We start from the raw sequence: 27299 nt of genomic DNA, 5'->3' as shown, positions 1-27299 counted from the left end.
GTATTGGAGGGGGTCAGTATGATCATCTTCTTTGTTCACTTCTGGGTTTCAACTGGTCAGTGAAGTCCACCACATTGCAGTGGACTGGACCATCCTTAACTAACATGTGATCAAATACCTGGGCATTGTATGGTTGGTTCAAGTAAATACATGAAGTCAACTATCACACACAACAAGAATATGTTTAAGTTTGTAAGAGACTGCCATATGATGGCATCTTCACCAACATTTGGTATTGTCAGGGGTTTTTGGAGTTGGACATTTTAATAGATATATGCAAGCCAAGAACTGTTGTTTAGCCTTGAGATTCCCTAATAATGAGTGATCCTGATTATCTTTCTACAAGCTTAATTTCCTCTTGTAGATCTTTTATGAGGTCAGAACTTTTGCCAAATATATGACGTACACTTTTCTTATTCTGTGGGCTGCCTCTTTCACCTTCTTTCTCCCCTAATTTATTTATTGTTGAGGGAATGCCAATCTGCTCAGGTAAATTACCTTGGGTTCAGTCAGCTAGCTTGGAGTTCATTGTCTCATCCTACTACACTTAAACAGCTGCAGAGATTTTAGTTCCCCCAAGGCCTCTCATTCTCTGTTCAGTTGTTCTGATTTGTAACCTTCCACCTTTTAAAGAATTATTTTAATCTAATCCTTTCACATATTTTTACAGCTCTCTCTACCTGAAATGAACTTCTGAAGTTAATTTTACATTTCCAGAATCTTCTATATATTATAGATTAATATTTCAAAGAACAGTTGAATCATAAATTTTCCCCTTTTTAATATACTTAAAACATGGAAGAAATCCAAAAACATGTTGAGCGAAGGAAGCCAAACACATGGTATACTGTGTGATTGCATTTTTATAAAGTTCAAAAATAGAAAACCAATCTTTGAGAGCAAAATTCAGAACACTTCTCTCTGCTGGAGGATGGAAGTGGACGTTCAGATGAACACATGGGAACACTGTAAGGAAAGGAAATACTCCTTATCTGGCTAACGAGTACCTGGGTGCAGGCATTTGTCACAGCCATCCCATGGGACACTGAACACTTCTGCATTTTCTTCTCTATAATTTTTAAAATTATTTTATTATTTTGTGTTTTGCCTGTATGTGTGTCTGTGTAAGACATGCATGCCTGGTCCCTAAGGAGGTCGAGAGCCACCATATGGATGCTGGGAATTGAACCTAGGTCTTTTTCAAGAACTAGTACTCTTAGCCCGTGAGCCAACTCTAAGGCCCCATAGAACTATAAGTTTGTAAAAATGAAAAATAAAACAAAAGTTTTGGCTTCTGTTGTTTTCACCTCAAGCTTCTTGTCACCACAGACTTTGAAAACCTGACTTTTCTGAATAGGACTGAAGGAGGAGTGGATTGCGGGTGGGGCAAACAGGAGATGGGAGGGAGGTACTGGGAGGAGAAGAGAAAGAAGAAACTGAGGCCATGGTGTAAAATAAATAAATAAATAAATAAATAAATAAATAAATAAATAAGTGAGTGTATTTATATATTTAAAAAGAGAGGAAATAAAAAGGAAAGAAAACAGCATCTTTCTGTTTTTTTTCTCAGTTCCCTCTTGCTCTCCAACTCCCCACACTGAATCCGCACATCTCTTAGGAAGGCCGAGATCCTACCATCTCCCATCTACAGTGACTGTGCATCAGGATCCTTCCTTAAGTTCTGTATCAGAAGCGATGTCTTTCAGTTCCTCTAATATAATCTATAGCCTATATCCTACTTAGAATGCCGGAATAAAGGTGCAATGAGCAAGGCTAAACATGACAGCAGATGAGGATACCATTGAAGGCTCATAAATATACCTCTGAACAACATGACTGACTCTCTAATGACTTCAAAGCATTTTGTTTTCTTTTGTTTGGGGGGGGGTTTGTTTTGTTTCTTAGTCTTTTAAGTCTTTTTTATTTTTTATTAGAGCCTTACAAGTGCTTGGGGAGGTGAGATGATGTCCTCAGGAAGAATTCCATACCCACACTTCTGGCACATTGATGTACCTAGAGGCAGTGCTAGGTTTCTTTTCCCAATAGTGTTAACTCTCCCTGACAGGAGGGAAGGACTTACAGTGTTTAGAGAATCAACTGAAGCTGAAACAGGCCAAATATCAGCAGTCAGACAGCTGTGGAACAAGAAAATCGGGCTCAGCTTGAGAGAGGACAGCTTTCGGGTGGTACCGGGTGCATAATGCCAACCAGATGTCACCCGACATTGAAAAGCATCTGTGAAAGTTACCAGCTCAGCACCTACATCTCTTCACTCTCCTTTTTAAGAGGAAATGCTGGGACTGTGTAGGAAGCTCTTAAACCCCTAGAAAACATAGCCAAATACTGCTGGGGAAGATGTTTGTGATTTTTAGCATTGGTTTATTGAACTTTTGTTTATTTGTATGGTTTTGTTTTTGTTTTCTGAGAGTCTGCAATCGGATGTATGGATGACAGGATTTACCTGCTTTTCCTACCTTGCATGTCCTTTACAAGAGGGTGGGAAACCCAGACAACCTATACAGTAAAACTTATTTTTTTTTCCATTCCTCAAATAGCTACCCTCCCCAGCAAAGAAAGGAACCTAACCAGGGAAATTGAAGTGTTCTGTTCAAAATTTCAGATAATTGCTATGGTAGACTGAATAAAAATGGTTTCCATAGGCCCATAAGGAGCAGCACTTTTAGGAGCTGTGCCTTGTTGGAGTATGTCTGGCTTTGTTCGAGGAAGGGAGTCATTGGAAGTGGGTTTTGAGGTCTCAGATGATCAAGTCAGGCCCAGTATCTCTCTCTTTATGCTCCTGCAGATTTGGATGTAGAACTCTCAGCTACCTCTCCAGCACTGTGTCTACCTGTATCCTGCTATGCTTCCCACCAGGACGATTAATGAACTAAACTTCTGAACTGTAAGCTAGCCTCAGCTAAATGTTTCCTTATAAGAGTTGCTGTGGCCATGGTATCTCTTTATAGCTATAGAAACCCTAAGACAACTGCTTAGGTCAGAATCTGTAGGTGGATTTATTCAATAGAGGAAGTGCACTTACTGAAGGCAGACGGGAGAAGAGGTCTGAATCCCTTCCAACCTCACAATAATATCTAAGGTAAACAAGGATTTCTGGATCCAAATGAAGGGAGACGAGAGCTTCCATTTTTACAAAATGTGAATCCCACTGAAAGAAAGTCAAGGTGCAAAATTACAACAGAGTTCTGACTGACTTCATTTTGTGACTCTAGATTCGGGCAACACTTCATTCTGTGGAAGGAAGAATGTGTTCCAGTAGGCTGTGGAGAAAAGGGTAAAGAGGTTGGAAGAAGGTAAAATAAGCCAAGAAAGATACTTTCCTTGTTAAGTGGAGACAGAGATCAGAAGAATGGAAAAATAACAAATATGTTTAACATCGTTATGACTTTAGCTTATTCAGAGACTCACCAGTCTACCATACATAAATTTTAACAAAGAAGAGGTTTTATTCAGCAGATATAGGCACCAGGGCTATACTCAAGATGCTGAGTCTCTGAGACTGCTGTACAGGCCTATCTTCCAGAGTTTGGATCAGAAGCCACAGTGTAGCAAAGGGGAACTTCAGACAGCTCTTAATCTGAGGGAAAAGTCTCACACACATGTTGTCCCAAACATGTCTCTTTATTCTTCTGTTTCTATAATAATTAGCCTGTTCTACTTCCAATTACTCCTAGCTTCTTCTCCTCTAGCCTAAAAACTTTTTCTTACGGGAGCCTTGAAGTGATAAAAAAAAATTACAAGAGTTACTTCTCATGGTCAAAAGTATATTCCCAGGGTAAGCCATAAGGAGCTGATTCATTGCAACACAAGATTCCACGGTTACAGGAATGAGACTGTGACCAGATTTGGGGGGGCACAGTGTCCAGTGACAAACTTTGAGACATAGGTCTATTGTCAGCAGACTGGTAAGCAAAGAATTGGCATGCTTTTCTTAGGGTGCTTTGTGTAGCAATCTAGGTTGGACATCTGTAACTCTGACCTTGTGTATAGCTGTTAAAATTTTAAACTTATGATCTATTTACAAAAAGCCTTTAGTCTAGTTTGAACTTGTTCAGAGGTAAAAATGAACTAATTGTGTGTACTGGGGAGGCTGCTTGTTTGTTTCTGGCTGCTCAGCCCCCAAATAACCACACAGAAACTGTATTAATTAACTGTATTAATTAAATCACTGCTTGACCTATTAGCTCTAGCTTCTTATTGGCTAGCTCTTATATCTTAATTTAACCCATTTCTATTAATCTGTGCATTGCCATGTGGGTATGGCTTACCAGCAAGATTCCAGCTCATCTGTTCTTTGTGGTGGCTACATGGTGTCTTCTGATTCTGCCTTCATTCAGTTGAAATCATTTGCCTATCAGCTAGGCAGTGGTGGTGCACGCCTTTAATTCCAGCACTCGGGAAGCAGAAGCAGGAGGATCTCAGAGTTTGAGGCCAGCCTGGTCTCCAGAGCAAGTTCTAGCATAGCCAGGGCTACACAGAGAAACTCTTGTATCTAAAAAAACAAACAACTCATTTTCTTTTGCCTCTCATTTTCTTGCGGTGATACTTTAGTCTTTCTTGGCTTTTTATAACAGAATATCACATACTGGGTGGTTTATACACAGAGTGTTTTATTTACAAGATCCAAGTATCATCAACTTTAGTATCTGGGGATGGCCCTCATTCTGGTTCTCAGATGACTGCTTTCTAGGTGTATTCTCACATGGCAGAGAGAGCGGAGGGAAAGTGGGAATGAGCTTTCCTGATCCCACACATGGGCCACACCCTCCTGACATGATTACTTTCCAGAAGAACAGTCCCTAAGGTCCATGAATGATCAGGATTTAAACAAATGAATTTGGAAGGACACAGGTTTCCATTCCATGCAGTTCATATCACATGAGTGGCTGGAATTTCAGGGTCAATTTTGATCATTTCCTATCCAGGAATACTCTAAGGAGTTCTGATTCACGGCTGTGCATGTAAATCATATCATAATCTAAGTCAGGCCCTCTGACTCCTCTTTGGCCTATGTAGCTTTCATTTTAAACTCTCTTTTTCAGCTCCCAGTTAGACATATTTTTAGACTATAGCCTAATATATTTTGTTTGGGGTCATTTGAGCAAAGGGAACATGCATCATTTTTCTTCTCACAGTTTGGCCTCTAGCTGCTTATTCTTTATAAATCATGATACAGTTCTCACTACCCTTTCCTTTATAGAGCACTAAGTGTGTTCTCAGAAATTTAAGTTGGATTGCCCTCGTTGCCTCCCTGGCTGCAGCTCTGGCTTGGATCTCCTCTTCCCAGTCTTTTTTATCTTTGCACTACATTTGCCTCACTAAAGGTCTGCTATTCTGCTGTGGGACAGTGGTCTGTATTCTGTCAATTAGATTTTAAATAAAAGCTGATTGGCCAGTAGCCAGGCAGGAAGTATAAGCAGGACAACCAGACAGGAAGTAGAGGCAGGTCAATGGTTAACAGAAGAATTCTGGGAAGAAGGATGGCCATTTCTCTGCAGTCCTGACCCTACCACAGAAGAAGTAAGATGTGACTACCTTGCTGAATAAGGTACCGAGTCACGTGGTACTGAGCCATAGACAAGAATAATCGGTTAATGTAAGTTATAAGAGTTAATAAGAAGCCTGAGATAATGGGCCAATCAGTTTATCACTAATGTAGACCTCTGTATGATTTCTTTGGGACTTAATGATTGCAAGGACCGGGTGGAACAGAAACCCTGACAACATTATCTCTTTATTCTTTAATATGCATTTTAGAATCAGCCAAGCATTTTATATATTGTTGTATCATTTGAATGTTGGTGTGCAGAAATCAAATCACTTTTGAAAACAAACTTAGAGCCAACAAAATTTCAGAAATCTCAATGCATTCTGTCAATATGTCTGTAGATACTTTATTTTTCTTTGTAGCAAATGTTGCTGTGTATAAATATTGCTGCTTTGAGCTCTTAATTTTATTACTTCTGCTTTTAACCCCTTTTCTTAAATGTGATTTCCCTTACAAGAATTTCTAGTGTTCTATTGAGTAGGAATGGTAATTAAGGACACCTTTGTCTTTAATTAGAAACAGGGTAGCCTTGAGTTTGCTTCATTGATGAGGTTGTCCTTGAACTCCAGATGGTGCTGTCTCACCCCCATGTTACCATTAGGTATTACAGATATTGACCACCACACCTGGCATGATCTTGATTTTTAAAATGGCACAATTATAAGTGGTCACTATAAACTAATGTTTTCTGTAGATATTTGATAAACTCTCTTAGACTAAAGAAGCTTTCTATTCCTAGTTTTCTAAAGGCATTATCTTGAAAAAATGTTCAATTTTATTGAATATTTTTTGTGCCTAATGAGATGAATCCATATCATATGACCACCACAATATCATACATTAAAATAAAGTAACGAGGCAGGCGTGGTAGCAAATATCTGCGATTTCAGCACTCAGGACATAGAAGCAGATAATTGGTGAGTTCAAGGCCAACCTGGACTAGATAGAAAATTTTATCTTAAAGTAGAGGTGGGGTGGGGAGAAATAGACTTAGGTAAAATGCTTGTACTTGCTGTGTTTTTCAACTCTGCCACTTACTAGTGTGTGAACTGGCATTTTTTTTGTATGATGGAGAAAATATCACTAATTTATATCATATGTGGTTGCTAGAGGTCAAAACCAGCATTGTAAATAGTGTATTATATGGTACCTAGAAACAGTGAGAATCTCATTCATTCATCTTTCATTCCTTTGCTCTTTTCATAAATAAATGTGGCAATCCTGCCGTGTGGCAGGTTTTCAGAGTGAGATTGGTGCTCCCTCTGGTGCTCCATAAGGAGCACACTGTGGGAGGCCAGAGGGGGAGTCATGGCAGTTTGTTGTTTCAGACTGCAAGGTGAGAGACAATAGTAGCTTCTGTAGAAGGCAAGGAGAGAAATAGATGGGCTTGGGAAAAGTCTAGAAGCACAGCCGTGGGATTTGCTGATGTTAGGGTGAATGGTAAGGTGTTTAAAATTTTACATAGTACAGGTGTTTGTAACTGCTGTGAAAAAAATGGGTATGAGGAAAAAGAACAGCCCTGGGTGGCTCCCAATTTTCTAATTGTAACAGTTGGATCATGCTATTTCCTAAAGTTAGAATGTTCAGAAAGGAACAGGCTTTTCACCAGTAGGGAGCAAAAGTTAATTTTCAATAGAAACTAATTGGCATTGTATTATTGTAAAACATTATCATAAAAATTATAAAAACTTAAAATTGTGTCTATTTGTAGTTTTTAATAGCAACCACTGGAAATGCCATATGCCAAACTATTTTCTTTATAGCACTGTAAATATAAGATATCACAGAGCATCCTGTCTGACTCTAGGAAAACCTGGTATTTCATGTATTTACTTTAGTTCTAACATTGGGCCAACAACTGCCACATTTGAAGGAAAATTCTCATTGACTTTGAAACAGAATGCTACTCAGTAGCTCTTTGGTTGGATTGCACATAAAATTTAGATGCATGCCAATCACTGGAGATTAGGTAATTAAGATGCTCTTAATAATGCAGAAGAAACACTACAGTTTTTATTATCTTACCAGATAGGTGGACTCCAGAGATTTGACAATAAGATGTCATCTTTGCTTGTAAGTTAGCATAATTTATAACTTTGACTTATGAGCAAACTAAATTTGTAAACCTTTGATGACTTGTACAGACAGTCTCAAGTCAGTTCCTGGAAAAGAGAACATTCTTCAAAATAATGGCACTAGTCCATAGTTAGGGTGGCTTTGTTATTAGTGTCACTGAAGCGCTAACAATGCCACAGCCAGGAGTGAGTGGTCTTTTAATCTCTGCTTTGAGGGATCCCTGGGGCAGTGTGGGGATGAGGACACAGCTGTTTGTGCTTTCTGTAAGTGTGGTTTGGGTGATTAATGAGTCTGTGCAGTCCATATAATTACATCACAGTGTTTGTACTGGAAATACAAAGAGATAAATATTTTCTTTTGTTAAGCATATATTTCATTTTCTTCTGAAAGCACCCTTCACTGGCTTATTAAAAGCCAAATGGATTCAGAATGACTTATGACTTACTCTACGATCTACAATCATAATTACAGCTTTACCTTAATAAATCTTCAGTTAATTATTTAAGCTGTCATGATATTGGTAAGTTCAGAATGTCCTGCAAAGATGACTAACCTTCATTGTCAGTTTGACTGGGTTTAGAATTATCTAGGAAATTGATGAGGTACACCCCTAGGTATCTCTATGAGGACGTATCCAGAAAGGAAATAACCGGCCTGAGTGTGGATAGCACCATTCTAGGGCTGAGGGCCCAATAGATTAAATGTGGGAAGAGGAGAAAATGAATGGAGTTCTAGATCCCTTTCTCTTGTGGTCTGGTCTGCCATGAAACAAAATGCAGGTACCATGTTCTGTCCAAGCACATGGGCTCCAAACTCATGGGTCAATCACTCTGAAACCATGAGACAAATACATCTTTCCTGCCTCACGTTGTTTTATTTGAGTCTCAATGACAACAGAAATTAATACATCCTCCTTAGATTCAGCCTTTTTTTTCTGAGTTGTTGGAATGGAAATGAACATAAAAGGTTGTAACTTATTTAAATTCCAAAATCAATAAAACAACCCCATGCTCAGCAGAGAAAGCTCCCATCCGTCAATCCAACATGGCTGTTGCTTCGTGGGTCCGCTAGTTGCCTTTGGTTCCTCCACATTTCAGTGATGGAGTCAGTCTCTTCTGTCAGAGTTCTCAATATCCCATTTCCCCAAGAGGAGATTGCGGCTCCTGAGAGCAGGGAGGATAGTTCTTATCACCACAATTCCACACACGATCAAGTGTTTTTATAAAGCAACTGCTCTGTGCCAGAGACTGTTCAGAATGCCAGGGAAACATTGGAGAGTGAGCAAAATGGATGAGCTCCTGAATTCAGCACATGGCCGACTTGGCGAGGAGAGGGTGCTTCTTAGTCAGGAAGTAACCCACTTTGGGTGGCCCTGTGACAAGAGAAGTGCTGCAAACTAAACCATGACAAACATGACAAGCCATTTGCTGGGAGGGGACCTCATTTCAGAGTTGTAAGATTGCAGAGGAAGTGAAGAAAAAATAGAGGGTATGAGGGAAGGGAAAGGATAGAGGGTGGCTGGACAAAGGAAGAAGGAAAGGTTGGAGGAAGAAAAGATATACTCTATCACACAGCAAATTTTTCCCAAATCTTATACAGCCAACATATATCTTTATAGCTCACACACTACTTGGCTGCCCATATTTATCTTCGCAATTCTAAACCTACAAACTGCCCTAAAAATCAACCCTAGGGAGACTTTCTCTCTTATTCATTTCCCCAAAGCCTTTTAAAGTGCTGATTTTGCTTTTGATTCTCTTAAACTAGAGAATGTTTTTCCCTAATGTACTTCTCTTATCCTATCAGCCTCCTAAATTAAATCTTTATGAAGTTTGTGTTCCCAGTCTAAGCATTATGCATTCTCCTTGATGGCCAGATACAGCTAATTTTGTATTGCTTCCTCGGGATCCTAACTCCAGTCTTACAGAGCTTATCTTTCTCAGATGATGTCTTACTGCTACCCTGCTAGCTCCTCCCCTCTGGAATTTTCCTACCCACAGATTCACATATCCCCCCCCCCACACACACACATACACACAAGCACTGGAGGGAGTGCGTTCAAATATCTGTCTTATTTCATCCATTTGTTAAATTGAGTTTACTTGCTGACTCCCCACCCCTTTCAGTCTTCCTTTCTTTGAGACAGAGGCTCACTCTATAGCCCAGGCTATTGTGGGATTTATTACGTAGCCCAGGCTGACCTCACACTCTTAGTGATCTTCCTTGGTCTCCTGAGTGCTCAGAGCACACATCTAAGACACCATGTCCAGCACAAATGTAGGATAAGTAAGATAATTTGTGAAGATTTCAGCTTTCTTTTCTGCAAAATGAAGAGATTGGACCCAAGAGTTCTAAATTCCTCCCATTGCTCCTAAATCGTGCTGACACTTGCCGGTTAAATAAATCCCATAACCATTATCTCTTATCTGTCCTCCAGTCCCTTACATCAAGGCTTTCTAAGTTTGGCTTGACTACCATAGCATATCCTTAGCAACTTCTCAAATGTATCCTGTTCATACGCATCAAAAAAACATTTCTAAATAGAACTTAGATCATCTGTGTTTAATATCTGTGGCGGCTCTAACAGCTCACAGTAGTTGGCATGGCTTATTTTCATTTTCAAATCCTGGGCTCCATCATGTGGATTCCTTCTCTGACTTTATTTTTTTTTATTATTATTATTATTGTTATTGTTATTTTTGTTTGTTTTTCGAGACAGGGTTTCTCTGTAGCTTTTGGAGCCTGTCCTGGAACTAGGTCTTGTAGACCAAGCTGGCCTTGAACTCACAGAGTTCTGCCTGCTTGGATTAAAGGCGTGCACCACCACTGCCGGGCCCTTCTCTGACTTTATGACTGTTTCACTTCCCAGGAAGAGCTTGGCTTTTAAGATTCATTTGGCCATTGGTAACCCAGAGCCCAAGTAAAAAGCTTGTTTCACCTGTTAGTTCCTATGCTTACTTTTAAATTTGCTCACCTTTCTGACTTGCATCCTCTTAAAATACCTCTACATTTTCCATTGTCATATTGTCGTAAACACTGCATCCTTTATTCTCAGTGTGTACAAATGGCTGCAAACATGCCGAATCACAGACGCCCTGTCACAAAAAGCATCAAATTGGATTAGACAGCCGAGAACGGGCACTTGGCGGGCTGAAGAAGCTTAAGGTCCTGTCATGGATTTGCCTGCCTCAGTTATGCAAATGAGTTGATGGGCATTAGACAACCTTTTAAAATATGAGTAATTAACTACAGAAAATAAGGTCAGCAAAACCTTGAACCAGCAAGAGGGGGTTTGGATGGAGCAGAGGTCACAGCCCATTAGCCCCTCACATACACATAACAAGCCTGGGGTTGCATTTGTATGTAAGGTCACTTCAAATCAGAGCTGGATGGAGAAGACTTCTCAGGAATAGTGTCTGGAATTGAGATCGACCATTGAAAATGTGCTTTTGTTCTTGTGATTATTCCCCATGAAAGGCAGGGCCCTCATTCCCCATGAAAGGCAGGGCCCTCTGCTCCTCATGCAAAACAAAAAGGTGAGCATTTATTGGAGAGATGTAGGCAGTGTGTCTTCCCTGTGTGAGCTGTGGTCTCCCCCAGAAATGTAGTTGGAGATAAATGAAAGATACCGTGCATTCAGCCTATAGTGACAGCCTGGGTCTGTGCATCAGCTGGAGAAAAGCAGTCAGTCCGGAAACACTGAAAACATTTTCCCCTCCACTCCTCCGGGCCTGGCTCAAAAGAGACAAAAGATGCTGCTGGACCTTTGACGGCTTCCTTGTGAGATAAGCAGCTAGACTCTGTCCTTGTCCAAGGGATGAAGAGAGATCAACATAGCTGTAGGTGCATTCTCCTGGGCATTTTTTTTGAAGATTCTCTCTTTCCTGGGCAGCCAGCCAGCCTCTTGCCTCTGCAGGGGAACTGCAAAGCTCAGAAGCTGGCAGAACAGATGTACAGGACACAAACCAGCCAGGTGATGAATTGAAGGCGAACTCAATTTTCGATTGTTATGAGGGGGAAAATCAAAAATCCCCTGTCTGTTCTGTGTGCAGGAGAGCCTCTTGCTCTGCAGAGCTTGTGATCACGACTCATGTGATGTGGTCAAGGTGAAATGACAGAGTGGTACTGATGTGCTAATGTCTGCGGCTTCAAAGTGTGCCCACCAACACACATACTAAGATTATAAGCTAACGGATTCTAGCTCCACAGTGTTCTTGCCCATCAGTGGATGGAAGGACCGTTCTATTTGAATTTAGTGAATATGCATTCTGTAATTGTTCTGTACGTTCACATACAGAATCATATGCAGGAAAACAGAGCCACTTACCAGGTGTGACACCCACTGGTGGGTTTTGCAGGTAATAGGCACTCACTACATGCAAAGTACAAGAATTGATGTAGGAATTACAGAAACAGTTTATAATTTGGGAATAGTAACTTTTCTCTCTTCTGTTGTGGGGTTCGAATCCAAGGCCTCACAAGTGCTAGACAAGTTCTACCACTGAACCATAGTCCCAGTCCCTTTGCACTTGTCATTTTTTTTTAGTTTTATATACATATATATATTATTTATTTATTTATTAAAGATTTCTGCCTTCTCCCCGCCACCACCTCCCATTTCCCTCCCCCTCCCCCATCAAGTCCCCCTCCCTCATCAGCCCTAAGAGTAATCCGGGTTCCCTGCCCTGGCCAAAAGACATTTAAGGTCATGCACTTGTCATTTTGAGACAAGGTATTGCTAAGTTGCTGCTGTGGTCCTTTAACTTCCTCAGTAGCCACATCTATCTTGAACTTGTAATTCTTCAGCCTCAGCTTCCCAAGTGTGGCAAATATGGGTGTGTGTCACCAAACGTGGCTGGGACTCGTACAACAAACAAACAAATGAAGTGACAGAAACAAGACAATACTTGTAAGACGACATAAGTGCTGGAAAAGGAGATTTCAGGTCGGAGAGGCAGTTCCTGAAAGCTGGACGCTTCAGCTTTCAACTGTTCCTGCGGGCAAATGGACTTGATCCAGATGTGGATGGAAGACAGATCGAAGCAAATGAGAAGGAATAGGGATGTGTCTGGAAATTGTAACTGTAGGTGGGACAGGGAAGCTGTGTTTGGGGCCAGCGTGACAGACCTGTTCAGGTGGAGTAGTTTAAGATTCACGGATCCACTGAGTCACAAAAAGATTTGCAGATCAACTGGGACCTACAGATAGGGTCAGTAGTGCTGCGAGGGTTGGAACGAGCAGAAACTCAGAGGAAAAGACAGTAGATGGAAGCTGGAACAAACTTTAGAACCTGTTAACCAGGGACTAGAATGAACCTCAGTTTATAGAGTGTTTGCCTCTCATGCATAGGGCGCTCAGCCCAGGGCTGCATAAATGCACCATGGAAGCACAAGACTAGGGTTCCAGGGGGAGACAGAAGGGACAATAACACTTTCAGGATCATCCTGGGCTACATGGTGAGTTGGAGGGCATCCTGGGCTAATGACTCCTGCCTCTAAAGCAAAACAAAACTGAACCTAATTAATAGTGATGGCAAATTAAAGATCAGGAAGGCAAATGAGGTCAGGGTTGACCTGCTGTGTTCTGGAGGAATGTCTGAAAGCACACTAGCTCACCTTCCCACCCAGAGAATCTGGGCTGCTTTTTCCCTGTGAAACACGAGCACAACATATCTACTACATGAAGATTTGGATGGCTTGTGAGTATTTACTCATTCATCCTAGAACACCTTTCTGAAGAAGATAATCGAATTTGCCTTGTTTCACAGATCAGGCCAAGGAAATACCACATATGAGTATTCTACACAGGTGTTATGCCTCTTAGAGCTATAGCATTTGGGTAGAAATTACTTTTACATTTCCTGATCACCCCTCTCTTGATAAACGTTTCATGGTGTATTTAATATTTAAGTGACGGCTATGTGTAAGACAGAGCACCTAGCATTGTGCTTTATGGCTGTTGTCATCTCATGAGGAAAGTCAGTCACACCAGACATAGATAGATGAAGACATGAGACAGAAAGCTGGCAAGCAGAAAACACAGTGCTTTCTCTTTGTCCCCAAATTTGAGCTACCTGATTGAGAATATAGTAAGTAGGATAAGAAAAGTTAATAATCTAATAGTTCAAAATGAGATACCCCAAATCACAACATTAAAGAAGGGATGGATTTTTTTTTTTGGTGAGGGAGGGGTGGTAGTGGTTATTGTGACTCAATTTTTCTTAATAGTAAGATAAAGAATTTATTCAAAAGGTCCCTTCTGCACAGTGTGGATAACAGGCTTGCATTAGTGGGATGTTACTCATTCCTGTCATAAATAACAGATTAGATGATGGATTTTGAAGAGCCTACTAAATTCACTCTCTTTGTTTATAACCCTCCCCAAACAACAACAACGAAAACAAAGCTGTTTTGAACAGCTTACTGTGTAACACAGTTGCAAAGGCTTGGGCGCAGTGGGAGCCAGCGCAGGACCAGGCTGACGAAAGCATTTAGCATTCAACGGGTCGGAAGCTGTGGTGAAGCACTGTGCTGAAGTAATTCTGATTAGGCTCGGTCAGTCAAGCTGCATAATGGGGCTCCTCTTTCCCCCATTCAACGCTTGCTGTGCAGAGCACAGCCACCACTTAAAGCACCATTCTGAGTCCTCACAGCGCTCTTTATACCCTTTCAAGTTGGCATGGGAGTCTATTTTTACCTGTGGGAATAGCTGAGTAGGAACGGAAAAGGCAGTGCTCCCATGTTCATAGAAAAACGTGAGCAGCTTCTACTTCCCAATAGAAATGTTCAGTGAAAGCTTTTCATTCACGATGAAGGTATGATGGGAAAGTACCCGTACGGAGGGTGACTGTCAGCGACACTCTCACATGGTTTTGTTGTCAGGGGTGTGAGCTACACCAGTGGCCAGGCAGCTGCTGATTTTCTGTTCTCTCACTTGATGCTGCTGAGAACACATGCAGAGACCGGCAGATGAAGAATCAAGAGGAAATAACCTGCATGTTTTCTTCCTCTGTTCATTTTATCTTTTCCAAGATTAAAAATGAGAAGTTATTTTCTATTTGCGAATCCCTGTTAGCATAATTACAAGCTAATTGGGACATGTACAGCAGAGAGCCAGATGTGCAGAGGGGGAACAGCCTCAAGTCTGACGTCTCTATGTGGTTGGCTTTGGAGGACCTGGGGCCCTGGATGGGCTTGTCTCTGGCAATATGCTTCGAAGGAGGCTGGTTACAGGGTGATTGTGCTTTTGTGAACTACGGCATTATTCTAAGCAGATCTCAAGGGATATTGAAAAGAGTTTCAGAGAAACATATCCACCCATTGTTCACAGCAGTCACTGAGTTATATAGAGCAGGTTTGTAGATTTGATCTCAGGAGTGGACATCTAGCTGAACATCCAGTGAATGGGTACTTTAAGTTGGGATCAGGCCTGCTGAGTGACTTCTAAAGCTACTGCTGTTGAACTTTTCCCAGAAGAACCCAAAGCTTAAAAAGTAATGTTAAAAATGCGAGCAGAGCCGGACAGTGATGTGTACACCCTTGGATCCCAGCACTCGGGAGGCAGAGGCAGGAGGATCTCTGTGAGTTCGAGGCCAGCCTGATCTACAAGAGCTGGTTCCGGGACAGGCTCCAAGCAGATCCAGGCAAATTTGGGATTGGGCAACACCAACAGTGGGCCTCCCTCCCTCCTTACCACTATGTATTTTAGAAGACTCTCGCTACTGGGTCTTCTTAACACAATATAAAAGAGCAGTTCACCAAACAACACCTCATTATCGACTGTTTTTAGTTGTCTAGTTGGGTGCCAGTAATATCTGACTTGCAAAATAACAATATACACCATTTAACAATTCTTGCGTCTTTGACAGGTAAGGTTCAATGACAGTGAGTAGATACTGAAGGAGGCTAGAAAAGAAATGGAGTTGAGGAATACATAGGTGGGGAAAGAAACTAAATAGGTGGTGCTGGCATTTAAATTTACCGAGCTCACATGCTATATTAAGACCTCCTGTGACTGCAATAAAAAAAGAATGTTGTGAGTCCCCTGAATACATTCTCTCTCTGTGTGTGTGTGTGTGTGTGCTGCGCTGCCTTCAGCTGCTGCTAGGTCCTGTAAGAAACCCCCATTCAAATAGTCACACAGGCTCTAAAAATGTTTGCTTGAGTTTAGGTGTGAGAAAAGGAAAGCGCTCCTTATGTTCTTCTCCTTGAGGGAAACAGCGTTATTTTGGAAACAATACCACTGAAAATCATCCATTGTTTCTCTTGCTAAATGATTTGGAGTAACGAAGCAGGTCTTGTTTCTAAATGGCTAGGAGGAAACGGTTAACCCCATTGTATTGCCACAAAGCCGGGCTGATCACCCTGGGAAGCCTGAGCTGCTTTGGATTGGCTAACAGGGAGGGACTTTAACATTTGACTGCACAGGGTCCCTCTACCAGGGTTCCATCCCCAGGGCTTTTATCTGCAGAAATATGTACTGGGATGGGCACTCTGTCTAAGATTTTTTCTGCCACTGGGAGGAATGGAAAGCAGTAGACTAACTTCATCTCTAAGGTACTATCTGGGTTTGCGTGTCTGCAGAGAAGAGCACTATTTGTCAGCCTTGCTGAGTAGGACGGATTGATTTTTCCTCCTGCTCTCAGATGTCACTGTAATGATTTGTTCAAAGTGCAGTCTAGAATTAGAATTGTGTTCTACCCAAAAACAAATGTCTTAGGCTTCATATTCTGTGTTCATTGATTTTGGTTTTATTTCATGTGTTGATCTGGTTATTGGAGTTTTGTTTTTAAATCAGCTTGTTGTCTTAGGTTGTTGAACACTTGGAAAGGGCTCTTTGATAGGGCAATGACAGGTGGATTTGGTTTGAGTATTTGAGGCAGCAAAATGTGACACATTTTAAAGAAAAATGAAATGTTAGCAGGATCGGGCTGGCTACTGGAGTACGTCAGCAGGGTGTCCCACCAGGTTGTTTACAACACATTTGTCATTGCTCAGACGTTTGCTTTCGATAGTGTTGTGGGCTATTTTTATATCACTGCAAAGTCATTTCCTAATTAGGCTTTATTGTCCCTCTCCCCTTCTTTTCTTCTGTGCTCTTGATATTTTAAATCCTATTTTTCTATAGTGCTTTCTGTGTACAAGGTATAGATGCTGTATGTATGTTTCTGGGATGAGGAGAATGGGTTTTGGGTTCACTGCCCCTGTATTAAGCTGAGTTCCTCGGAAGTCCCCTGTTTGCTGGTGCAGTATTCCAGACTGAACAAGAAGTTGGCACACCTGGATCAGGGACACATGTTAAGTAATGTCAGCACTGGCGTCGTTAACTTGAGTCTTGACATATCCTGGAAGACTATGCGTCAGGTCCTATCAAGTGTGTCTTAGACTTTGAACGTTTTGAAAAGGAACATGGGAGTTGAGGATGTAGAGCCTAATCACTTGTCTGCAGTGTTTGAGGTCCTGGGTTTGATCCCCAGTAAGGCCCAAAATAATTTTTAGAATATGAAATGAAGGATTAGGTATGTTTATTCAAAGGCAAGCAAGGTATTTAAGGAAACAAAAACCAAAACAGAACAAAACAACAAGAGAAAACTCAAAATTTTGTACCCTAAAAAATATTTATGAAAATACTAATTTCAAATATATCTAAATACTTCTATTTTCAAAGCCTAATTTTTCTCTTGTTAGAGTTTCTATGGACAGTAAAGAATTGTCTAAACCTCATATAAATTTTAATTCCACTTCCCCGCCCAAGCTTTCCAGTTTGTGGGATTCGGTTTGATCCTCTTAGTGAGCTCTGCAGGAGAGGCGGCCTTAGCCATGTTGAAGATAAGACATAAAGAGCCTTAGCAGCAAGCCTTAAGTCATCCAGTGAGGACCACACAGAGCTGAATTCCCCGCAGCATTCCAGCCGGAGCCTGTACCCAGCCCTGTGCGGCTTCCATGTACCCTGTGTTTGCCCTAATGATCAGACTGTTTGAACTAAGCCCTTAATAGGAAGGCTCTGGCAACAGCTGGTGTTAGGTAGATTAAAGATAAAACCAAAAGCCTGTTTAGTTGGAAAGTGGAAATTTATGAGTGAGAGAGAGAAAATCAGGGGCAAGTTACCCCAATCCCAGAGTGTAGGTTAAGGGCAAGATGATGCATGAAGGTCTTGCTTGCCTCCTTTCCCAAGTCCCCGTATCTTCGGTGCAGCTCCTTCCTGTCTCTGGATTCTTCTGAGGAATTTCTGTGCCTAGTAACATCAGTCAGCATCTAGAGCACTTTTCACAGACTTTATATTTCTATTTCTTTTCCAGAAGGTTAATGATCACATATATAAATTCTCCCTTAGTACTATGTGTGGTCCAGGACTCCAGTTCACTGAATTATATCCAGACTATTACTTCTGGTACTGGGCTGGCTTCACTTGCCAGACTTCTTTTCGCCATGAGCTTTCTACTTTAGATAACTTTGCCCAGAGTTTAACTTGACCACTTAGTCAGCCTGGTTCTCTTTGACTCTCTATTGGCCTTGGGTTTTCAATATGTCCTCCCATATTTCCTTGAGAAACCTCTGTAAAAATAGCAGATTATATCATACTTCATACTGCTTCAAAACTGATATATTAACATGCTTTGCAAGGCTTAGCTGTATGAACACTTTCTCACTTGGTTTGCAATTCATTATTTGACATGTTCTGCTTAGTGAGAAGCCCTAATCACCGTTGTCTCTGGTACCAGTATAACCTATTCACGCCATTTCTGTTAGTCTAACTATGTATTCTCTGAGCATCCCCAAGATAGACTATTACTTTTTCTATTTATTTTGTATATTCCAATGGATATATTTTCTCTATGAGTAGATTTTTACATATCCATGGGTTATTTTAAATGAGCTATAACCCATGGTTCTCAGATATCTGAGTGATTTTTAGAATTCTAATGATTTAAAGATGAATGGGAGGTAGGTATAGTGGTGTATAATCGTCATCTTTTGGGGGACTGAGGCGTACATTCAAGCTTACAGTCAGAGCACTTGGAAACCGAGGCAGGAGGGTTACTTTGAATTCAAGGAAAGCCTATACTACATAGCATAGTGAGTTCTAGTTCAGCCTGGGCCAGAGAGAGATTCTCCCACTCATCTGGAAAGGGGTCATGTTACTCAGTTCTCTGGTTACACATTTTAACTTTCTTCTAGGCTGGCTGTAAAGAAGTGGTTCTCAACCTTCGTATTGCTGCAGCCTTTTAAAGTCAACATCTTTAGGTTATATAGTCATAGAGCATATGAAAACTGGTCAACAATCTTCAGTGCTCTGGATTTGATCCTCAACAACACACACACTCACATGCAGATGTACACACTCACATCAACACACAGACACACACTCACACAAGCACACAGACCCAGAAACAGACAGATACAGACACACACACTTACACACACTTACACAGAGACACATACACAGAAACACACACACACACAGCGTGTGGGGGCAGAAACAGAGAGACAGGGATGGGGAAATTCTCAGAACCTGTTGACAATGGAAGCTACCAACCTCATCCGTGATTTCCAGAACCCATCCAGTTTTCCCTTGTCAGCCTGCTGGCTAAGCAAGGTGTGCCACTTTGCCTCATCTGTGCTCTGATGCAAAGCCTATGGGAGGAATGTAGGTGATTTCACTTGTTGGTAACTGCCACAGACTCCTGTTAAGTCATTTATATTTTGGGGAATGGGTTACAGGCTGATTTGAATATATCCAAAGTTGACCTGTTTTGACTCTTTCTAAAATTATTTGATTTGAGGAAAAATATTATTTTTTTACTGGAAGGAAGAGAGAAATAAAAGACTTGAAGGACAAGAATTTCATTGAGGACTGGAGTATTAATTCAAATAATCAGCCACAACTAGATGAAGGACGTGTTTGATGCCTGAACACTGAATCTCTATGTGACTTACATCAGCTCTGGAATATTGCCGTGATCTTCAAAGGGGGCTGCTTTTCTCATCTTGACTCCCTGTCAGCTTCTTCTCAGAACAGTTGTTAGCCCCTTCCTTTATCTTTGCACTCCCATTTCTCACCATACCTGTTTTTCTTCGAACATACTGCATTATTTATGTGCTTATCCTGATTATATATATATATATATATATATATATATATATATATATATCTTTACCTTATGTGATTGTAAGCCATGGAGAATAGGGATTTCTTACTGTTTTAGTCATTGCTATTATGATATACTATTTGTCGGATGAGGCAGTAATTTGTGGAAATTTGAGAAGAATATTTACTTTTTGTAAGAACAATGAAAACCTAAGGTTTCTACAGTTTAAAAAATCATCTTAAATAAAAGAAATTTGTTGAATACATAGTTAAGACAGAATTTTCTTGGAAGGTTGGTTTAAAAGGAAAGGATTTGGGTACTTCCCATGTGGTGTTTAAATGGCAGCAGCTCAGGGAATAGCCAAGAGAGAATGCCAAGAAAGGATGTAGGTGGAGCTGGAAATTGTTGTGTTTCACAGCAATGATTTTAAAAGTAAAGGAGTTGAATGAGAAATGCATGAATAAAAACTCCATTTCTGGAAATGTAAATCTCACTCACATTCCAATCTGTGCAGTTTTTCAAGTCCAGTGTTCTAAGGTCAGAGGGCACTTGTATTAGTAGAGACCCTGCTTTGTTAATTCACCCCTCACTAACCCTCTGAAGTCTTTATTATTATGGTGGCCTTCTAATGACAATAAAACCAAGCTCTCATAACACCCCCAACATTTATACAGTGCTTAGACAACTCCCACATGAATCGTCCCCAGAGACCTGAGGAGATAGGTCAGGATAGGTAATGCATTGTGTACATTGACAGGAAGCCATTTTCCCATTGCCACCCAGTCAGCTATTAAATTCATAATATGATTGCTTTCTTTGTAAATTATGGTGTATTTAATAGAGGCCACATTACATTACAGATGTCCTCCTTTAAATTGATGGCTCCATATATGGACTTAACTAGAGTTAGTGGCCCAGAACTAATGATATTTTAGATTTCCCTAAGACTGCCTTTATTACCTTAAATTTGGAAACTGAACAAGAGAACTGAATGACTCGAGACTCCCAAGGCAATTTTGATATTGACCAGGATTAGACTTTTCTGCTCTGATATTACTGTTGTGTCTATAAGAGGGGACTGATTTGTGATTGTGCATAACCCCTGGCCCCCAAGTCATAATTTAAATCCTGACAGAACTTACTTTGTAATGGTTGGAAAATCCACTTGGCTCAAAAACAATCAATACAACTAAAATTAAAAAATCCATACATAGATAATTGCATGTGTGATTAAGAAATTAAAAAAAAAAATCCTTGGTGAGAAGATCCCGGGTCCAATCAATACTATGGGAACATGGGAGAAAAGCAGAATCAAATTCAAACTCATATTCCTTCATTTTTGCAGGGCCCTTTCCTTTCTCCTTCTAGCGTGGCATAGGAAAGACTGCAAGTCCAGTTCAAGGAACATGTCACATAGGCGGTTACGAGGAAATAGAAAGGCGAAGGGATTGCTTATAAGTTCTCATCTGAATCTAAAGAGACCAAGGAAGTGGAGAATCTCAAGCGAGTTCCGAGCCCCAAGTAATTGGCCAGCTTTGAAGAGGACATGTCTTCTCTTGGTCCAAATGCTGGAAACAACCTCCCAGCTTTGTCTCATTCCTCCTTTGTTCATTCTCAGGGACAGCATGAATGCACAGCCAGACCACACTTTCAGTTTTTCTCTGCCTCCCTTTTAAGGGGTGTGCGTTCAGTCTCTTTTACCATTGCTTTCAAAGCGGTTCACTACATTGCTCTGTCTTTACTGTCAGACTTAGAACCATAACAATACAGAAGCAGCAATACAAATAAACACACTAGAACAGAAGCTGCAGTGTTGATACAAACCGATAATTTAGTCGAGCATTTAAATGTTCATTTTAAAGAAGAACATTGCAAACGAAAGGTGTAAGAGATTTAAAATCTAGCTATGTTGAGAATATAATTTGATAGAGTAATAAATATCCAGGTTTTGAATTAAATTATATTAAACCTTGAAATGTACATCTTCACAAGGCCCAGTTTCAGAAAGGGATGATGGTAGAATTTTCTCAGGGAGGAGCTGCAGAGCCGAGGACCCTTAACACCAAGGGACTTTGGATTCTTTATATTAAAACGTGTTTGAAGCATCTTCAAACAGTTCTCTATGAGGTTCTCAACCTGAGGATGGCAATCCCTTTAGCAAACCTCCATTTCCAAAAGTATTTATGGTATAAATCATAACAGTGGCAGAAATACAGTTATGAAGGTGTAATAGAAATTCTTTTGTGTTTGGGAGTCACCACAACATGAGAAACCGTATTAAAGGGTCGATGCATTAGGAAGGTTGAAAATTACTGCCTTAAGGTAATGAAGGCAGATTGGCAGATCTGAGTAAGTGTAACTTGGTAAGAAGATGAATTATGAGAATTATATAGGTCAAGTGTGAGCAGTGCTGCAGAGCGTTGGGGTCTGGAGTTGCGCTGTGCTGTTCAGGGGTCAGGTCACCTCAGTGCACACTTGACGATTGGGGTCTCCCATTCCTGCCTGTGTCCTGAGTTAGAAATACACAGACCCTCTGTCACTTGCTTTCAGAGGGTTAGCATAAATTAGCAATCATCTGATCGTCCTAATTTCAATAGCTCCACCTGATCTGTGGTTTCACTTTCCAACGTTTCATTTCTCCAAAGTCAATTGAAAATATTAAAAGGAGATGTTCAGAAAAAGCAATTTGTGTATTTGAAATATTTTTATTGCACTATATTGCTGCAACATTTTTACTTTATAGTTAGTTATCATCATCTAGTTTACTTTTTATGTAGGAATCTTCTGCCTGCATGCATGGCTGTGTACCATGTACATGTTTGGTGCCTGCAGAGACCAGAAAAGGGTGCTGGGTCCCTTGGACAAATGGTGATGAGCTGCCATGTGAATGCTGGGAATTGAACTCAGATCTTCTGGAAGAATAACAACTGCTCTTAACCACTGAACCATCTCTCCCACTAGACATTGTTGAATATCCTTTAGTGTGCTTGATTTCTAAACTAAACTTTATCAGAGATATGTGCTAGGCCAATGTCTTGTACAGTTAGCTCTCCATATCCATGTGCTCTGAATTCTTTTTTTTTTTTGTTTGTTTGTTTGTTTTTTTGAGACAGGGTTTCTCTGTGGCTTGCTCTGAATTCTTAAATTCAACCAAATGTAGATGGAAATGGAAAAGTTAATTTTTTTTGTTTTGTTTTTTGAGACAGGGTTTCTCTTGCCTAGCTTTGGAGCCTGTTCTAGAACTCACTCTGTAGACCAAGGTGGTCTTGAACTCACAGAGATCCTTCTGTCTCTGCCTCCTGAGTGCTAGGATTAAAGCTGTGCACCACCATCACCCAACTGGAAATGTTCTTTTTAAAAAGCTATCTCTATTGAGCATGAACAACTGTCTTTCACATCAGTCTTCCCTAGCCCAGTACAATGCAAGCAATGTTTACATATCTTTACATTAAGTATTCTAAGTCATCTAGAAGTGATTTAAAGAGTTCAGGGGGATGTGGCAAACTATGTCCAAATGCTATGGTATTTTCTATAAAGAACTGTGTATCCTTGCATTTTGAAAGTAGCACAGAGAGCTAGAACAAATCCCACTCAAATAGTAGAGGAAACACTGTGCACATGGGGTTACTATAGCCACTGTTACAGGCATCCACTGGGGGTCTCAGAATTTGTTTCTTGTACAGAAGGAGTATACATATGAAAAGTAGAATATTTTTGCCACATCTATCTTCTCTTAGCATGTGATATTATTGTAAGTCAGTGTTTTCCGATTTCATAGTATTGAACTGATAACCATATTTTGAAAGAAGAAATCTTACTAATGTGTGCTCATTGATTCACGTTCTTAAATACTAATCAAATTAGTTCAATAATTAAATTTCCATTTGTCACCCCCTGGGTCAGCAAAAGATGAATTCATACTAACACTTTGTGAAGCTTAATATACTTTATTTGCTCAAACATTTCCACCATTCTTTTTCCACCCAAATATCTGCAAATTAATTTACTAGGTTCACAAGTCAGGTAACTTACTTTTAATAAAATTCAGCTTTTAGCAGATTATAGAATAGGACCTTAAAGATTTTGATGAACATGAAAAAAATTAGCAATTAGAAGTCTGCTTAAATTTCTTACCTGATTGTGATAATTCTTTGCTGTCCTAAGTTCTACTTTTCACCTGGAAACTTCCAGGTGCTTCACCTATGTTTTTTAGCTGCACAGGAGCCCACTAGGAGGTCTTGGCTTCATTCTCCAGTTGGTAGGTTTTAAAGTGAGCATGCTTACTGACCCATCTTTTTCAGTTCTTGCCTCCTCAATACATATTAATGGCCTCCCATTGCTCCAGAAAACTGCAGTGCTCCCAGGAGTTAGACTTCTGCCCCTCCAACTCCTATTTGATCAGGCCTCTGGCTCCCTACGTCTTTCCACACTTTCTCTTCTCCAGCCCTCCAGGTCTCAGTACAACCATCCTTTCCTCGGTAAAACTGCTGTGCACTAAGGCAGTGTCCTTGTCTTCAGACATTCAAAGAGAAGCTCAAGTCTGCCTTTCAATACTGATCTTCAGAATTGTAGAACAGTGCCTTGCTGGCTAAGACTAATGATGTCTTTTCCCTCCCAGCAGCCTGCACAACAACTTCATGCACTATGCAACCAGCAGGGAGAGAGTGTTTCTGGGTCAGTTCAGATTGATTTCTCTGTCCCATAAAGTGTATGGTACCTTCAGAAATGGAGTCTTACCATCTAGCTGTGGTGGGAAGCCAAAAACAATGACAAGAGCCTGTATCGTTTTGGGTGACTCTGGGGCCTCACTGACCTGTTCCTGGCACTGATAATTTAATTTTAATAACTCATATCTTCTGGAGGCATCATTATTACTGAGGCACTTCTGTTCAAATTTCTTTAAAATTGTATTTTATTTTATTATGTTTGGTCATTATCTCTATGAAGTCTGTTCTTCTGAGAAACAGAAAGGGGTTGGATCTGGATGAGAGGGGAGGTGGGGAGGAACTGAGAGGAGTAGAGAGAGGAGAAACTAGAGAATTTAGGCTGAGGGAGAATAGGGACGTGCTCTATATGTAGGGCTATGAGAAGGCATCATCCCTACTGGGCACCTTCCAGTGTGGATTGTTTGTTTATTGTAGGGGCCACACACATTCCAATAAGTAACCTTCCACTTTCGCTCTGTAATTAAGCCCTATAAGCTCCTTGTTTCTCCGGAGTGAACTTGGGTGACTTGTACCTCGGTTTGTCTTAGAATAGTAGGAGGGAGGGGAGATGTTGCTTACATCTCCCACAGATAGGAATTTTAACAACAACCTGCTTCTAGCTTCCACATCAAGGTGTTCCACAGAGTATGTTTTTCTTCCTTTCTTCCCTATTTTACTTTCTTCTAGGAAGAAAATTGACAGCCTCACAAAACACCATATTCGCTATTGAGTCCTTGTCTTAAAGACACCTTTCCATGTAGCCACGGTCCCTTGCACCAGCCCCATCTGAGACTGCATGTTAGAAGAGTAGAATTCTAGGTCCCTGTACATCTGCTGAACCATACTCTTGCCAAAGCTCCGTTCATCCACCCCCATTTTCTCAGACACAGAGAGTATTACATGCTAGTATGTAAAAACCCCTTTTTATTTGCTATGCTTGAAAAATAGTTCCTCCTATTATGCTATAAAATTTTTAGGATCCTCGTATATTTATTGGTATTTATAGTTTCCTTTAAGCTTCTTCTTCTCTAGGCAAAATAATGTTACTTTATTTTTATTAGTATTTACATGGCTTCCTAAATCTTTGTTGCTTTGCTGTTCTGAATAAGCCAATATACATCTTTTTTATTAAAATTTTTTATTAAAAATTTCCACCTCCTTCCTGCCTCCCTTTTTCCTCCCCTCCCCCCACTCCCCTCCCCCTCCCTCTCCAGTCCAAAGAGCAGTCAGGGTTCCCTGCCCTGTGGGCCAATATATTTTTAAAAATGAAATCAGTTTCCATCGATTGTAGACAAACACAAAATCCATGAGGTTTAACTTGAGGATTAAGCCATGTTCTGACTTCATAGGTAAAGCAGAACTGCATATTATGACAATCCCCTGATGGGGGAAACATATAGTCAAGATGTCTTCTTTGATGATTCTCTAACTTATTGTTTTTTTTAATTTTATGTATATGAGTGCTCTATCTGCATGTATACCAACATATCAGAAGAGAACATTAGATCCCATAAGATATGGTTGCCGAGAATTGAACTCAGGACCTCTGGAAGAGCAGGCAGTGCTCTTAACCTCTGAGCCATCTCTGCAGCCCCCTGAACCTTATTCATTTTGAGATCTTTTGGGTCTTTGAATCAAACACAGAGCTTGCTGATCTGCCAAGTGCCATTTCCTTCTTGCTCTGGGGTTCCCTCTCTGCTTCTGAGGCTTGAATTACAGATGAAATGCCTTGTCTTTTTCCGAGTAGATCCCCAGGCTTTGCATTGCTTCTGCATTTGCAAATTCCTCTTGTTTGTATAACTAAACACTTTATTTCCCCAGCCTTCCTAAACTTTTTTTCATTTCTATTTTATGAGGGTCTCACTTAGTTGCCCAAAGTGGGCTTGAAATTCTGGTCTTATTTCTTTATCATCCTGTGTAGTTGGGGTTATAAGTGTGCACCACCACATATGGCCGACTCCTGCTTTTCAAAAGTCATGCTAGTCTTAACCCCAACAAACTTACTAATCTTGCAAGAATAAAATGAACTTGATGGTAAACTTGGGGCCAGAAATCAGGGCCCAGTGTTCCAGAGCTTCAGCTCAGCAGTTGTAGTTGAAGAGGTGACATAAAAACTTGTTTTTCAGACCATACCATGTGCAGTTTGAAATGTGTTTTTCATAGGTGCTGAAATGGGGAGAACTAGGCTTCGAGATTAGTTTGGCTTTCTGCCATGCCCAAATTGGCTACTGTATGGTAGGCATACACTGGAGAAACATGAGATAAACATCAATTTTAATAGGAGAGCTTATCTTTTTCTCCCCAGTTAATATGTATGAATAGATACTGACAATCTGAAATATCAAAAGCAGAAAATTTAAAAAGAAAAGTTTAAGGACTAGCCTAAGATTATGTATTGAACTTTTGGCAAGGTCAAAGACATATATTTTTAATTGCAAATTACTATAATTTTGTAGGCGTATAAAGGAAAATGGGGCTTAAGAGATATCTCAATGATTAGGAACACTTGTTTTTCTTGTCAGAGGACATGGGTTTGATTCACAGTACCAGCATGGTGGTTTACAACTATCCACAGCTCTAGTTCCAGGGGACCCAATCCCCTCCTCTGATCTTCTTGGTCACCAGCCACATACTTGGTGCATATACATTCAGGTAAAAAAAAATCTCACACATAAAATAAAATAAATAAAGCTAAACAAAACAAATCTTTTAAGTAGAACAAGATAATTTTATGCTACATATATACATGTAGTCAGAGACTGCTTGTTCATTTCCAAGTTGCTCAGACCCAAATAATCATATAGAAGCTGTATTAATTACAACACTATTTGGCTGATAGCTTAAGCATATTTTTAAGCTAACT

General features: G+C 40.4%; 1 protein-coding gene across 24 annotated transcripts in view; it reads left to right on the top strand.

Annotated features, from left to right (window-relative positions):
* The window catches only part of Nrcam (neuronal cell adhesion molecule), a 253726-nt gene that overhangs the window by 90382 nt on the left and 136045 nt on the right, over positions 1–27299 (top strand). The window contains exon 1 of one of the 24 annotated variants that reach the window (XM_057782669.1): positions 2861–2902. The exons of the other annotated variants lie outside the window; for them this stretch is intronic. The gene's annotated coding sequence lies outside the window, so the exon portion shown is untranslated. Of the gene's footprint in view, positions 1–2860; positions 2903–27299 lie in introns of those variants that run through there. 24 annotated transcript variants of the gene reach the window in all.

Source organism: Chionomys nivalis, chromosome 10 (genome assembly GCF_950005125.1).
Source record: "Chionomys nivalis chromosome 10, mChiNiv1.1, whole genome shotgun sequence".
In the NCBI taxonomy this organism is placed as follows: domain Eukaryota; kingdom Metazoa; phylum Chordata; class Mammalia; order Rodentia; family Cricetidae; genus Chionomys; species Chionomys nivalis.
The sequence above is the reverse complement of the archived record's forward strand: the minus strand, read 5'-3'. Positions and strand labels throughout refer to the sequence as shown.